This window comes from Phyllobates terribilis, unplaced genomic scaffold, assembly GCF_046119375.1.
Source record: "Phyllobates terribilis strain yellow unplaced genomic scaffold, ASM4611937v1 Scaffold_3__8_contigs__length_932513732, whole genome shotgun sequence".
Lineage (NCBI taxonomy): Eukaryota > Metazoa > Chordata > Amphibia > Anura > Dendrobatidae > Phyllobates > Phyllobates terribilis.
The window spans coordinates 749,823,559-749,839,705 of NW_027362763.1; positions in this window are offsets into that span (position 1 = coordinate 749,823,559).

Below are 16,147 nucleotides of genomic sequence, written 5' to 3' on the forward strand. Positions count from 1 at the left end.
CACCAATATATCTGTTTAAGAGTCTGGTGTACGCCACATAACTATAACTGTGGTTTTGCAGTTCCACGGGTCCAAGCTCTGTATTATACTGTTTTTGGCATTTTTTGCCGTGAAAAAAACTGTAATAGTGTCTCCCTGACTGGTGAGATCCCAATATATCTGTTTAAAAGAGTCTGGTGTAGGTCAGAAAACTATATCTGGGGTTTTGCAGTTCCACAGGTCAAATCTCTGTATTATCCTGCTTTTTGTCATTTTTGCCGTAAAAAAAAACTGTAATAGTTTCTCCCTGACTGTTCAGACACCAATATATCTGTTTAAAAGAGTCTGGTGTAGGCCAGAGAAGTAGAACTGTGGTTTTGCAGTTCCACGGGTAAAATCTATGAATTATCCAGTTTTTGGCATTTTTTGCCATAAATAAAACTGTAATAGTGTCTCCCTGACTGGTCAGACACCAATATATCTGTTTAAAAGAGTCTGATGTTCGCCACATAACTATAACTGTGGTTTTGCAGTTCCACAGGTCAAATCTCTGTATTATCATGCTTTTGGCATTTTTTGCCGTAAAAAAAAAACTGTAATAGTGTCTCCCTGACTTGTCAGACACAAAAATATCTGTTTAAAAGAGTCTGGTGTACGCCACATAACTATAACTGTGGTTTTGCAGTTCCACGGGTCAAATCTCTGTATTATCCTGCTTTTGGTATTTTTTGCCGTAAAAAAAAAACAGTAATAGTGTCTCCTTGACTGTTCAGACAACAATATATCTGTTTAAAAGAGTCTGGTGTAGGCCAGAAAAATAGAACTGTGGTTTTGCAGTTCCACGGCTCTAATCTCTGTATTATCCTGCTTTTTGGCATTTTTTGCCATAAAAAAACTGTTATAATGTCTCCCTGACTGGTCAGGCACTAATAAAACTGTTTAAAAGAGTCGAGTGTACAACACATAACTATAACTGTAGTTTTGCAGTTCCACGGGTCAAATCTCTGTATTATCCTGCTTTTGGCATTTTTTGCCGTAAAAAAAAACAGTATTAGTGTCTCCTTGACAGTTCAGACACCAATATATCTGTTTAAAAGAGTCTCGTGTACGTGACATAACTATAACTGTGATTTTGCAGATCCACTGGTCAAATCTCTGTATTATCCTGCTTTTGGTATTTTTTGCCGTAAAAATAAACAGTAATAGTGTCTCCTTGACTGTTCAGACACCAATATATCTGTTTAAAAGAGTCTGGTGAAAGGCCAGAAAAATAGAACTGTGGTTTTGCAGTTCCACGGGTCTAATCTCTGTATTAACCTGGTTTTTGTATTTTTTGCTGTTAAAAAAACAGTATTAGTGTCTCCCTGACAGTTCAGACACCAATATATCTGTTTTAAACAGCCTGGTGTAGGTTAGAAAACTGAAACTGTGGTTTTGCAGTTCCACGGGTCAAATCTCTGTATTATCCTGTTTTTGGCATTTTTGCCGTAAAAAAAAAAACTGTAATAGTGTCTGCCTGACTGTTCAGACACCAATATATCTGTTTAAAAGAGTCTGGTGTAGGCTAGAAAAAAGACCTGTGGTTTTGTAGTTCTACGGGTCAAATCTCTGTATTATCCTGTGTTTGGCATTTTCTGCTGGAAAAAAAAACTGTAATAATGTCTTCCTGACTGGTCAAACACCAATATATCTGTTTAAAAGAGTCTGGTGTAGGCCAGAAAAATAGAACTGTGGTTCTGCAGTTACACGGGTCAAATCTCTGTCTTATCCTGTTTTTGGCATTTTTTGCCGAAAAAGAAAACAGTAATACTGTCTCCCAGACTGGTCAGACACCAATATATCTGTTTAAAAGAGTCTGGTGTACGCCACATAACTCTAACTGTGATATTGCAGTTCCACGGGTCAAATCACTGCATTATCCTGCTTTTGGCATTTTTGCCGTAAAAATAAACCGTAATATAGTCTCCCTGACTTGTCAGACACAAATTAATCTGTTCAAAAGAGTCTGGTGTATGCCACATAACTATAACTGTGGTTTTGCAGTTCCAGAGGTCAAATCTCTGTATTATCATGCTTTTGGCATTTTTTGGTGTAAAAAAAAAACTGTAATAGTGTCTCCCTGACAGTTCAGGCACCAATATATCTGTTTAAAAGAGTCTGGTGTAGGCCAGAAAAATAGAACTGTGGTTTTGCAGTTCCACGGGTCAAATCTCTGTAATATCCTGCTTTTGGCATTTTTTGCCAAAAAAGAAAACAGTAATACTGTCTCCCAGACTTGTCAGACACCAATATATCTGTTTAAAAGAGTATGGTGTACGCCACATAACTATAACTGTGGTTTTGCAGTTCCACGGGTCCAATCTCTATATTATACTGTTTTTGGCATTTTTTGCCGTAAAAAAAAAAACTGTAATAGTGTCTCCTTGACTTGTCAGACACAAAAATATCTGTTAAAAAGAGTCTGGTGTACGCCACATAACTATAACTGTGGTTTTGCAGTTCCACGGGTCAAATCTCTGTATTATCCTGCTTTTGGTATTTTTTGCCGTAAAAAAAAAAACAGTAGTAGTGTCTCCTTGACTGTTCAGACACCAATATATCTGTTTAAAAGAGTCTGGTTTAGGCCAGAAAAATAGAACTGTGGTTCTGCAGTTCCACGGGTCAAATCTCTGTATTATCCTGTTTTTGGCATTTTTTGCCATAAAAAAAACTGTTATAATGTCTCCCTGACTGGTCAGGCACTAATAAACCTGTTTAAAAGAGTCGAGTGTACAACTCATAACTATAACTGTAGTTTTGCAGTTCCACGGGTCAAATCTCTGTATTATCCTGCTTTTGGCATTTTTTGCTGTAAAAAAAAACAGTATTAGTGTCTCCTTGACAGTTCAGACACCAATATATCTGTTTAAAAGCGTCTCGTGTACGTGACATAACTATAACTGTGATTTTGCAGATCCACTGGTCAAATCTCTGTATTATCCTGCTTTTGGTATTTTTTGCCGTAAAAATAAACAGTAATAGTGTCTCCTTGACTGTTCAGACACCAATATATCTGTTTAAAAGAGTCTGGTGAAAGGCCAGAAAAATAGAACTGTGGTTTTGCAGTTCCACGGGTCTAATCTCTGTATTAACCTGCTTTTTGTATTTTTTGCTGTTAAAAAAACAGTATTAGTGTCTCCCTGACAGTTCAGACACCAATATATCTGTTTTAAAGAGCCTGGTGTAGGTTAGAAAACTGAAACTGTGGTTTTGCAGTTCCACGGGTCAAATCTCTGTATTATCCTGTTTTTGGCATTTTTGCCGTAAAAAAAAAACTGTAATAGTGTCTGCCTGACTGTTCAGACACCAATATATCTGTTTAAAAGAGTCTGGTGTAGGCTAGAAAAAAGACCTGTGGTTTTGTAGTTCTACGGGTCAAATCTCTGTATTATCCTGTGTTTGGCATTTTCTGCTGGAAAAAAAAACTGTAATAATGTCTTCCTGACTGGTCAAACACCAATATATCTGTTTAAAAGAGTCTGGTGTAGGCCAGAAAAATAGAACTGTGGTTCTGCAGTTACACGGGTCAAATCTCTGTCTTATCCTGTTTTTGGCATTTTTTGCCGAAAAAGAAAACAGTAATACTGTCTCCCAGACTGGTCAGACATCAATATATCTGTTTAAAAGAGTCTGGTGTACGCCACATAACTCTAACTGTGATTTTGCAGTTCCACGGGTCAAATCACTGCATTATCCTGCTTTTGGCATTTTTGCCGTAAAAATAAACCGTAATATAGTCTCCCTGACTTGTCAGACACAAATTAATCTGTTCAAAAGTGTCTGGTGTATGCCACATAACTATAACTGTGGTTTTGCAGTTCCAGGGGTCAAATCTCTGTATTATCATGCTTTTGGCATTTTTTGGAGTAAAAAAAAAACTGTAATAGTGTCTCCCTGACAGTTCAGGCACCAATATATCTGTTTAAAAGAGTCTGGTGTAGGCCAGAAAAATAGAACTGTGGTTTTGCAGTTCCACGGGTCAAATCTCTGTAATATCCTGCTTTTGGCATTTTTTGCCAAAAAAGAAAACAGTAATACTGTCTCCCAGACTTGTCAGACACCAATATATCTGTTTAAAAGAGTATGGTGTACGCCACATAACTATAACTGTGGTTTTGCAGTTCCACGGGTCCAATCTCTATATTATACTGTTTTTGGCATTTTTTGCCGTAAAAAAAAAAACTGTAATAGTGTCTCCCTGACTTGTCAGACACAAAAATATCTGTTTAAAAGAGTCTGGTGTACGCCACATAACTATAACTGTGGTTTTGCAGTTCCACGGGTCAAATCTCTGTATTATCCTGCTTTTGGTATTTTTTGCCGTAAAAAAAAAAACAGTAGTAGTGTCTCCTTGACTGTTCAGACACCAATATATCTGTTTAAAAGAGTCTAGTGTAGGCCAGAAAAATAGAACTGTGGTTCTGCAGTTCCACGGGTCAAATCTCTGTATTATCCTGTTTTTGGCATTTTTTGCCATAAAAAAACTGTTATAATGTCTCCCTGACTGGTCAGGCACTAATAAACCTGTTTAAAAGAGTCGAGTGTACAACTCATAACTATAACTGTAGTTTTGCAGTTCCACGGGTCAAATCTCTGTATTATCCTGCTTTTGGCATTTTTTGCTGTAAAAAAAAACAGTATTAGTGTCTCCTTGACAGTTCAGACACCAATATATCTGTTTAAAAGCGTCTCGTGTACGTGACATAACTATAACTGTGGTTTTGCAGATCCACTGGTCAAATCTCTGTATTATCCTGCTTTTGGCATTTTTTGACGTAAAAAAAAACTGTAATAGTGTCTCCCTGACTGTTCAGACACCAATATATCTGTTTAAAAGAGTCTGGTGTAGGCCAGAAAAATAGAACTGTGGTTTTGTGGTTCCACGGGTCAAATCTCTGTATTATCCTGTTTTTGGCATTTTTTGCTATAAAAAAACTGTAATAGTGTCTCCCTGACTGGTCAGACACCAATATATCTGTTTAAAAGAGTCTGGTGTAGGTCAGAAAACCATAACTGTGGTTTTGCAGTTCCACGGGTCAAATCTCTATATTATCCTGCTTTTGGCATTTTTTGCCGTATAAAAAACTGTAATAATGTCTCCCTGACTGGTCAGACACCAATATATCTGTTTAAAAGAGTCTGGTGTAGGTCAGAAAACTATATCTGGGGTTTTGCAGTTCCACAGGTCAAATCTCTGTATTATCCTGCTTTTTGGCATTTTTGCCGTAAAAAAAACTGTAATAGTTTCTCCCTGACTGTTCAGACACCAATATATCTGTTTAAAAGAGTCTGGTGTACGCCACATAATTCTAACTGTGATTTTGCAGTTCCACGTGTCAAATCTCTGTATTATCCTGCTTTTGGCATTTTTTGCCGTAATAAAAAAACTGTAATAGTGTCTCCCTGACTTGTCAGACACAAAAATATCTGTTTAAAAGAGTCTGGTGTACGCCACATAACTATAACTGTGGTTTTGCAGTTCCACGGGTCAAATCTCTGTATTATCCTGCTTTTGGTATTTTTTGCCGTAAAAAAAAAACAGTAATAGTGTCTCCTTGACTGTTCAGACACCAATATATCTGTTTAAAAGAGTCTGGTGTAGGCCAGAAAAATAGAACTGTGGTTTTGCAGTTCCACGGGTCAAATCTCTGTATTATCCTGTTTTTGGCATTTTTTGCCATAAAAAAACTGTTATAATGTCTCCCTGACTGGTCAGGCACTAATAAACCTGTATAAAAGAGTCGAGTGTACAACACATAACTATAACTGTAGTTTTGCAGTTCCACGGGTTAAATCTCTGTATTATCCTGCATTTGGCATTTTTTGCTGTAAAAAAAAACAGTATTAGTGTCTCCTTGACAGTTCAGACACCAATATATCTGTTTAAAAGCGTCTCGTGTACGTGACATAACTATAACTGTGGTTTTGCAGATCCACTGGTCAAATCTCTGTATTATCCTGCTTTTGGTATTTTTTGCCGTAAAAATAAACAGTAATAGTGTCTCCTTGACTGTTCAGACACCAATATATCTGTTTAAAAGAGTCTGGTGTAGGCCAGAAAAATAGAACTGTGGTTTTGCAGTTCCACGGGTCTAATCTCTGTATTATCCTGCTTTTTGCATTTTTTGCTGTTAAAAAAAACAGTATTAGTGTCTCCCTGACAGTTCAGACACCAATATATCTGTTTTAAAGAGCCTGGTGTAGGTTAGAAAAATGAAACTGTGGTTTTGCAGTTCCATGGGTCAAATCTCTGTATTATCCTGTTTTTGGCATTTTTTGCCGTAAAAGAAAACAGTAATAGTGTCTCGCTGACTGGTCAGACACCAATATATCTGTTTAAAAGAGTCTGGTGTACGCCACATAACTATAACTGTGGTTTTGCAGCTCCACGTTTCCAAGCTCTGTATTATTCTGTTTTTGGCATTTTTTGCCGTGAAAAAAACTATAATAGTGTCTCCCTGACTGGTCAGACACCAATATATCTATTTAAAAGAGTCTGGTGTAGGTCAGAAAACTATATCTGGGGTTTTGCAGTTCCACAGGTCAAATCTCTGTATTATCCTGCTTTTTGGCATTTTTGCCGTAAAAAAAACTGTAATAGTCTCTCCCTTACTGTTCAGACACCAATATATCTGTTTAAAAGAGTCTGGTGTACGCCACGTAACTGTAACTGTGATTTTGCAGTTCCACGGGTCAAATCTCTGTATTATCCTGCTTTTTGGCATTTTTGCCGTAAAAAAAACGGTAATAGTTTCTCCCTGACTGTTCAGACACCAATATATCTGTTTAAAAAAGTCTGGTGTAGGCCAGAAAAATAGAACTGTTGTTTTGCAGTTCCACGGGTCAAATCTCTGTATTATCCTGCTTTTGGCATTTTTTGCAGAAAAAGAAAACAGTAATACTGTCTACCAGACTGGTCAGACACCAATATATCTGTTTAAAAGAGTCTGGTGTACGCCACATAACTATATCTGGGGTTTTGCAGTTCCACAGGTCAAATCTCTGTATTATCCTGCTTTTTGGCATTTTTGCCGTAAAAAAAACTGTAATAGGTTCTCCCTGACTGTTCAGACACCAATATATCTGTTTAAAAGAGTCTGGTGTACGCCACGTAACTGTAACTGTGATTTTGCAGTTCCACGGGTCAAATCACTGTATTATCTTGCTTGTGGCATTTTTGCCGTAAAAATAAACCGTAATATAGTCTCCCTGACTTGTCGGACACAAATTAATCTGTTTAAAAGTGTCTGCTGTACGCCACATAACTATAACAGTGGTTTTGCAGTTCCAGGGGTCAAATCTGTGTATTATCCTGTTTTTGGCATTTTTTGTAGTGAAAAAAAAACTGTAGTAGTGTCTCCATGACTGGTCAGACACCAATATATCTGTTTAAAAGAGTCTGGTGTAGGTCAGAAAACCATAACTGTGGTTTTGCAGTTCCACGGGTTAAATCTCTATATTATCCTGCTTTTGGCATTTTTTGCCGTAAAAAAAACTGAAATAATGTCTCCCTGACTAGTCAGACACCAATATATATGTTTAAAAGAGTCTGGTGTACGCCACATAACTCTAACTGTGATTTTGTAGTTCCACGGGTCAAATCACTGTATTATCCTGCTTTTGGCATTTTTTGCTGTAAAAAAAAACTGTAATAGTGTCTCCCTGACAGTTCAGACACCAATATATCTGTTTAAAAGAGTCTGGTGTAGGCCAGAAAAATAGAATTGTGGTTTAGCAGTTCCACGGGTCAAATCTCTGTATTATCCTGCTTTTGGCATTTTTTGCCGAAAAAGAAAACAGTAACACTGTCTCCCAAACTGGTCAGACACCAATATATCTGTTTAAAAGAGTCTGGTGTACGCCACATAACTATAACTGTGGTTTTGCAGTTCCACGGGTCCAAGCTCTGTATTATTCTGTTTTTGGCATTTTTTGCTGTGAAAAAAACTGTAATAGTGTCTCCCTGACTGGTCAGACACCAATATATCTGTTTAAAAGAGTCTGGTGTAGGTCAGAAAACTATATCTGGGCTTTTGCAGTTCCACAGGTCAAATCTCTGTATTATCCTGCTTTTTGGCATTTTTGCCGTAAAAAAAACTGTAATAGTTTCTCCCTGACTGTTCAGACACCAATATATCTGTTTAAAAAAGTCTGGTGTAGGCCAGAAAAATAGAACTGTGGTTTTGCAGTTCCACGGGTCAAATCTCTGTATTATCCTGCTTTTGGCATTTTTTGCAGAAAAAGAAAACAGTAATACTGTCTACCAGACTGGTCAGACACCAATATATCTGTTTAAAAGAGTCTGGTGTACGCCACATAACTATAGCTGTGGTTTTGCAGTTCCACGGGTCCAAGCTCTGTATTATACTGTTTTTGGCATTTTTTGCCGTGAAAAAAACTGTAATAGTGTCTCCCTGACTGGTCAGACCCCAATATATCTGTTTAAAAGAGTCTGGTGTAGGTCAGAAAACTATATCTGGGGTTTTGCAGTTCCACAGGTCAAATCTCTGTATTATCCTGCTTTTTGGCATTTTTGCCGTAAAAAAAACTGTAATAGTTTCTCCCTGACTGTTCAGACACCAATATATCTGTTTAAAAGAGTCTGGTGTAGGCCAGAGAAGTAGAACTGTGGTTTTGCAGTTCCACGGGTAAAATCTATGTATTATCCAGTTTTTGGCATTTTTTGCCATAAAAAAAACTGTAATAGTGTCTCCCTGACTGGTCAGACACCAATATATCTGTTTAAAAGAGTCTGGTGTACGCCACATAACTATAACTGTGGTATTGCAGTTCCACAGGTCAAATCTCTGTATTATCATGCTTTTGGCATTTTTTGCCGTAAAAAAAAAACTGTAATAGTGTCTCCCTGACTAGTCAGACACAAAAATATCTGTTTAAAAGAGTCTGGTGTACGCCACATAACTATAAATGTGGTTTTGCAGTTCCACGGGTCAAATCTCTGTATTATCCTGCTTTTGGTATTTTTTGCCGTAAAAAAAAAACAGTAATAGTGTCTCCTTGACTGTTCAGACACCAATATATCTGTTTAAAAGAGTCTGGTGTACGCCACGTAACTGTAACTGTGATTTTGCAGTTCTACGGGTCAAATCACTGTATTATCCGGCTTGTGGCATTTTTGCCGTAAAAATAAACCGTAATATAGTCTCCCTGACTTGTCGGACACAAATTAATCTGTTTAAAAGTGTCTGGTGTACGTCACTTAACTATAACAGTGGTTTTGCAGTTCCAGGGGTCAAATCTCTGTATTATCCTGTTTTTGGCATTTTTTGTAGTGAAAAAAAAACTGTAGTAGTGTCTCCATGACTGGTCAGACACCAATATATCTGTTTAAAAGAGTCTGGTGTAGGTCAGAAAACCATAACTGTGGTTTTGCAGTTCCACGGGTTAAATCTCTATATTATCCTGCTTTTGGCATTTTTTGCCGTAAAAAAAACTGAAATAATGTCTCCCTGACTGGTCAGACACCAATATATATGTTTAAAAGAGTCTGGTGTACGCCACATAACTCTAACTGTGATTTTGCAGTTCCACGGGTCAAATCACTGTATTATCCTGCTTTTGGCATTTTTTGCTGTAAAAAAAACTGTAATAGTGTCTCCCTGACAGTTCAGACACCAATATATCTGTTTAAAAGAGTCTGGTGTAGGCCAGAAAAATAGAATTGTGGTTTAGCAGTTCCACGGGTCAAATCTCTGTATTATCCTGCTTTTGGCATTTTTTGCCGAAAAAGAAAACAGTAATACTGTCTCTCAGACTGGTCAGACACCAATATATCTGTTTAAAAGAGTCTGGTGTACGCCACATAACTATAACTGTGGTTTTGCAGTTCCACGGGTCCAAGCTCTGTATTATTCTGTTTTTGGCATTTTTTGCCGTGAAAAAAACTGTAATAGTGTCTCCCTGACTGGTCAGACACCAATATATCTGTTTAAAAGAGTCTGGTGTAGGTCAGAAAACTATATCTGGGCTTTTGCAGTTCCACAGGTCAAATCTCTGTATTATCCTGCTTTTTGGCATTTTTGCCGCAAAAAAAACTGTAATAGTTTCTCCCTGACTGTTCAGACACCAATATATCTGTTTAAAAAAGTCTGGTGTAGGCCAGAAAAATAGAACTGTGGTTTAGCAGTTCCACGGGTCAAATCTCTGTATTATCCTGCTTTTGGCATTTTTTGCAGAAAAAGAAAACAGTAATGCTGTCTACCAGACTGGTCAGACACCAATATATCTGTTTAAAAGAGTCTGGTGTACGCCACATAACTATAGCTGTGGTTTTGCAGTTCCACGGGTCCAAGCTCTGTATTATTCTGTTTTTGGCATTTTTTGCCGTGAAAAAAACTGTAATAGTGTCTCCCTGACTGGTCAGACCCCAATATATCTGTTTAAAAGAGTCTGGTGTAGGTCAGAAAACTATATCTGGGGTTTTGCAGTTCCACAGGTTAAATCTCTGTATTATCCTGCTTTTTGGCATTTTTGCCGTAAAAAAAACTGTGATAGTTTCTCCCTGACTGTTCAGACACAAATATATCTGTTTAAAAGAGTCTGGTGTAGGCCAGAGAAGTAGAACTGTGGTTTTGCAGTTCCACGGGTAAAATCTATGTATTATCCAGTTTTTGGCATTTTTTGCCATAAAAAAAACTGTAATAGTGTCTCTCTGACTGGTCAGACACCAATATATCTGTTTCAAAGAGTCTGGTGTACACCACATAACTATAACTGTGGTATTGCAGTTCCACAGGTCAAATCTCTGTATTATCATGCTTTTGGCATTTTTTGCCGTAAAAAAAAAACTGTAATAGTGTCTCCCTGACTTGTCAGACACAAAAATATCTGTTTAAAAGAGTCTGGTGTACGCCACATAACTATAAATGTGGTTTTGCAGTTCCACGGGTCAAATCTCTGTATTATCCTGCTTTTGGTATTTTTTGCTGTAAAAAAAAAACAGTAATAGTGTCTCCTTGACTGTTCAGACACCAATATATCTGTTTAAAAGAGTCTGGTGTAGGCCAGAAAAATAGAACTGTGGTTTTGCAGTTCCACTGGTCAAATGTCTGTATTATCCTGTTTTTGGCATTTTTTGCCATAAAAAAAACTGTTATAATGTCTCCCTGACTGGTCAGGCACTAATAAACCTGTTTAAAAGAGTCGAGTGTACAACACATAACTATAACTGTAGTTTTGCAGTTCCACGGGTCAAATCTCTGTATTATCCTGCTTTTGGCATTTTTTGCTGTAAAAAAAAACAGTATTAGTGTCTCCTTGACAGTTCAGACACCAATATATCTGTTTAAAAGCGTCTCGTGTACGTGACATAACTATAACTGTGGTTTTGCAGATCCACTGGTCAAATCTCTGTATTATCCTGCTTTTGGTATTTTTTGCCGTAAAAATAAACAGTAATAGTGTCTCCTTGACTGTTCAGAGACCAATATATCTGTTTAAAAGAGTCTGGTGTAGGCCAGAAAGATAGAACTGTGGTTTTGCAGTTCCAAGGGTCTAATCTCTGTATTATCCTGCTTTTTGCATTTTTTGCTGTTAAAAAAACAGTATTAGTGTCTCACTGACAGTTCAGACACCAATATATCTGTTTTAAAGAGCCTGGTGTAGGTTAGAAAAATGAAACTGTGGTTTTGCAGTTCCACGGGTCAAATATCTGTATTATCCTGTTTTTGGAATTTTTTGCCGTAAAAGAAAACAGTAATAGTGTCTCGCTGACTGGTCAGACACCAATATATCTGTTTAAAAGAGTCTGGTGTACGCCACATAACTATACCTGTGGTTTTGCAGCTCCACGGGTCCAAGCTCTGTATTATTCTGTTTTTGGGATTTTTTGCCGTGAAAAAAACTATAATAGTGTCTCCCTGACTGGTCAGACACCAATATATCTGTTTAAAAGAGTCTGGTGTAGGTCAGAAAACTATATCTGGGGTTATACAGTTCCACAGGTCAAATCCATTTATTATCCTGCTTTTTGGCATTTTTGCCGTAAAAAAAACTGTAATAGTTTCTCCCTTACTGTTCAGACACCAATATATCTGTTTAAAAGAGTCTGGTGTACGCCACGTAACTCTAACTGTGATTTTGCAGTTCCACGGGTCAAATCACTGTATTATCCTGCTTGTGGCATTTTTGCCGTAAAAATAAACCGTAATATAGTCTCCCTGACTTGTCAGACACAAATTAATCTGTTTAAAAGTGTCTGGTGTACGCCACATAGCTATAACAGTGGTTTTGCAGTTCCAGGGGTCAAATCTCTGCATTATCATGCTTTTGGCATTTTTTGGTGTAAAAAAAAAAACTGTAATAGTGTCTCCCTGACAGTTCAGGCACCAATATATCTGTTTAAAAGAGTCTGGTGTAGGCCAGAAAAATAGAACTGTGGTTTTGCAGTTCCACGGGTCAAATCTCTGTATTATCCTGTTTTTGGCATTTTTTGCCATAAAAAAAACTGTTATAATGTCTCCCTGACTGGTCAGGCACTAATAAACCTGTTTAAAAGAGTCGAGTGTACAACACATAACTATAACTGTAGTTTTGCAGTTCCACGGGTCAAATCTCTGTATTATCCTGCTTTTGGCATTTTTTGCTGTAAAAAAAAACAGTATTAGTGTCTCCTTGACAGTTCAGACACCATTATATCTGTTTAAAAGCGTCTCGTGTACGTGACATAACTATAACTGTGGATTTGCAGATCCACTGGTAAAATCTCTGTATTATCCTGCTCTTGGTATTTTTTGCCGTAAAAATAAACAGTAATAGTGTCTCCTTGACTGTTCAGACACCAATATATCTGTTTAAAAGAGTCTGGTGTAGGCCAGAAAAATAGAACTGTGGTTTTGCAGTTCCACGGGTCAAATCTCTGTATTATCCTGTTTTTGTCATTTTTTGCCGTAAAAAAAAACTGTAATAGTGTCTCCCTGACTGGTCAGACACCAATATATCTGTTTAAAAGTGTATGGTGTACGCCACATAACTATAACTGTGGTTTTGCAGTTCCACGGGTCAAATCTCTGTATTATCCTGCTTTTGGCATTTTTTGCTGTTAAAAGAAACAGTATTAGTGTCTCCCTGACAGTTCAGACGCCAATATATCTGTTTTAAAGAGCCTGGTGTAGGTTAGAAAAATGAAACTGTGGTTTTGCAGTTCCACGGGTCAAATCTCTGTATTATCCTGTTTTTGGCATTTTTTGCCGTAAACGAAAACAGTAATAGTGTCTCGCTGACTGGTCAGACACCAATATATCTGTTTAAAAGAGTCTGGTGTACGCCACATAACTATAACTGTGGTATTGCAGTTCCACGGGTCAAATCTCTGTACTATACTGTTTTTGGCATTTTTTGCTGTGAAAAAAACTGTAATTGTGTCTCCCTGACTGTTCAGACACGAATATATCTGTTTAAATGAGTCTGGTGTAGGTCAGAAAACGATATCTGGGGTTTTGCAGTTCCACAGGTCAAATCTCTGTATTATCCTGTTTTTGGCATTTTTTGCCATTAAAAAAAAAGTAATAGTGTCTCCCTGACTGGTCAGACACCAATATATCTGTTTAAAAGAGTCTGGTGTACGCCACATAACTATAACTGTGGTTTTGCATTTCCATGGGTCAAATCTCTGTATTATCCTGTTTTTGGCATTTTTTGCCGTAAAAAAAAAAACTGTAATAGTGTCTGCCTGACTGTTCAGACACCAATATATCTGTTTAAAAGAGTCTGGTGTAGGCCAGAAAAAAGACCTGTGGTTTTGTAGTTCTACGGGTCAAATCTCTGTATTATCCTGCTTTTGTCATTTTTTGCCTTAAAAAAAAACTGTAATAGTGTCTCCCTGACTGGTCAGACACCAATATATCTGTTTAAAAGAGTCTGGTGTACGCCAAATAACTTTAACTGTGGTTTTGCTGTTCCACAGGTCAAATCTCTGTATTATCCTGCTTTTGTCATTTTTTGCAGTAAAAAAAAAAAGTAATAGTGTCTCTCTGACTGGTCAGACACCAATATATCTGTTTAAAAGAGTCTGGTGTACGCCACATAACAATAACTGTGGTTTTGCAGTTCCATGAGTCAAATCTCTTTATTATCCTACTTTTTGCATTTTTTGCCGTAAAAAAACTGTAATAGTGTCTCCCTGACTGTTCAGACACCAATATATCTGTTTAAAAGAGTCTGGTGTAGGCCAGAAAAATAGAACTGTGGTTTTGCAGTTCCACGGGTAAAATCTCTGTATTATCCTGTTTTTGGCATTTTTTGCCGTAAAAAAAAACTGTAATAGTGTCTCCCTGACTGGTCAGACACCAATATATCTGTTTAAAAGTGTATGGTGTACGCCACATAACTATAACTGTGGTTTTGCAGTTCCACGGGTCAAATCTCTGTATTATCCTGCTTTTGGCATTTTTTGTTGTAAAAAAAAACAGAAATAGTGTCTCCCTGACTGTTTCGATACCAATATATCTGTTTAAAAGAGTCTGGTGTATGCCACATAACTATAACTGTGGTTTTGCAGTTCCACGGGTCAAATCCATGTATTATCCTGTTTTTGGCATTTTTTGCCGTGAAGAAAAACAGTAGTAGTATCTCCCTGACTGGTCAGACACCAATATATCTGTTTAAAAGAGTCTGGTGTAGCTCAGAAAACTATAACTGTGGTTTTGCAGGTCCACAGGTCAAATCTCTGCATTATCCTGTTTTTGGTATTTTTTGCCTTAAAAAAAACCTGTAATAATATCTCACCTGACTGGTCAGACACTAATAAACCTGTTTAAAAGAGTCGAGTGTACGCCACATAACTATAACTGTGGTTTTGCAATTAAATGGGTCAAATCTCTGTATTATCCTGCTTTTGGCATTTTTTGCTGTAAAAAAAAAACAGTATTAGTGTCTCCCTGACTGTTCAGACACCAATATATCTGTTTAATAGAGTCTGGTGTATGCCACATAACTATAACTGTGGTTTTGCAGTTCCATGGGACAAATCTCTGTAATATCCTGCTTTGGCATTTTTTGCCGTAAAAAAAACAGTATTAGTGTCTCCCTGACTGTTCAGACACCAAAATATCTGTTTAAAAGAGTCTGCTGTATGCAACATAACTATAACTGTGGTTTTGCAGTTCCACAGGTCAAATCTCTGTATTTTCCTGCTTTTGGAATTTTTTGCCATAAAAAAAAACAGTAATAGTGTCTCCCTGACTGTTCAGACACCAATATATCTGATTAAAAGAGTCTGGTATAGGCCAGAAAAATAGAACTGTGGTTTTGCAGTTCCACGGGTGAAAACTCTCTATTATCCTGTGTTTGGCATTTTCTGCCGGAAAAAAAACTGTAATTATGTCTCCCTGACTGGTCAAACACCAATATATCTGTTTTAAAGAGTCTGGTGTAGGCCAGAAAAAGAGAACTGTGGTTCTGCAGTTCCACGGGTCAAATCTCTGTCTTATCCTGTGTTTAGCATTTTTTGCCGTAAAAGAAAACTTTAATAGTGTCTCCCTGAATGGTCAAACACCAATATATCTGTTTTAAAGAGTCTGGTGTAGGCCATAAAAATAGAACTGTGGTTCTGCAGTTCCACGGGTCAAATCTCTGTATTATCCTGTTTTTGGCAATTTTTACCGTAAAAAAAAACTGTAATAATGTCTCCCTGACTGGTCAGACACCAATAAACCTGTTTAGAAGAGTTGAGTGTACGCCACATAACTATAACTTTGGTTTTGCAGTTCCACGGGTCAAATCTCTGTATTATCCTGCTTTTGGCATTTTTTGCCATAAAAAAAAACTGTAATAGTGTCTCCCTGACTGTTCAGACACCAATATATCTGTTTTAAAGCGTCTCGTGTACGCCACATAACTGTAACTGTGGCTTTGCAGTTCCACGGGTCAAATCTCTGTATTTTCCTGCTTTTGGCATTTTTTGCCGTAAAAAAAAATGTAGTAATGTCTCCCTGACTGGTCAGACACCAATATATCTGTTTAAAAGAGTCTGGTGTAGGCCAAAAAATTAGAACTGTGGTTTTGCAGTTCCACAGGTCAAATCTCTGTATTATCCTGTGTTTGGCATTTTTTGCCATGAAAGAAATTTGTAATATTGTCGCCCTGACTGGTCAGTAACCAATATATCTGT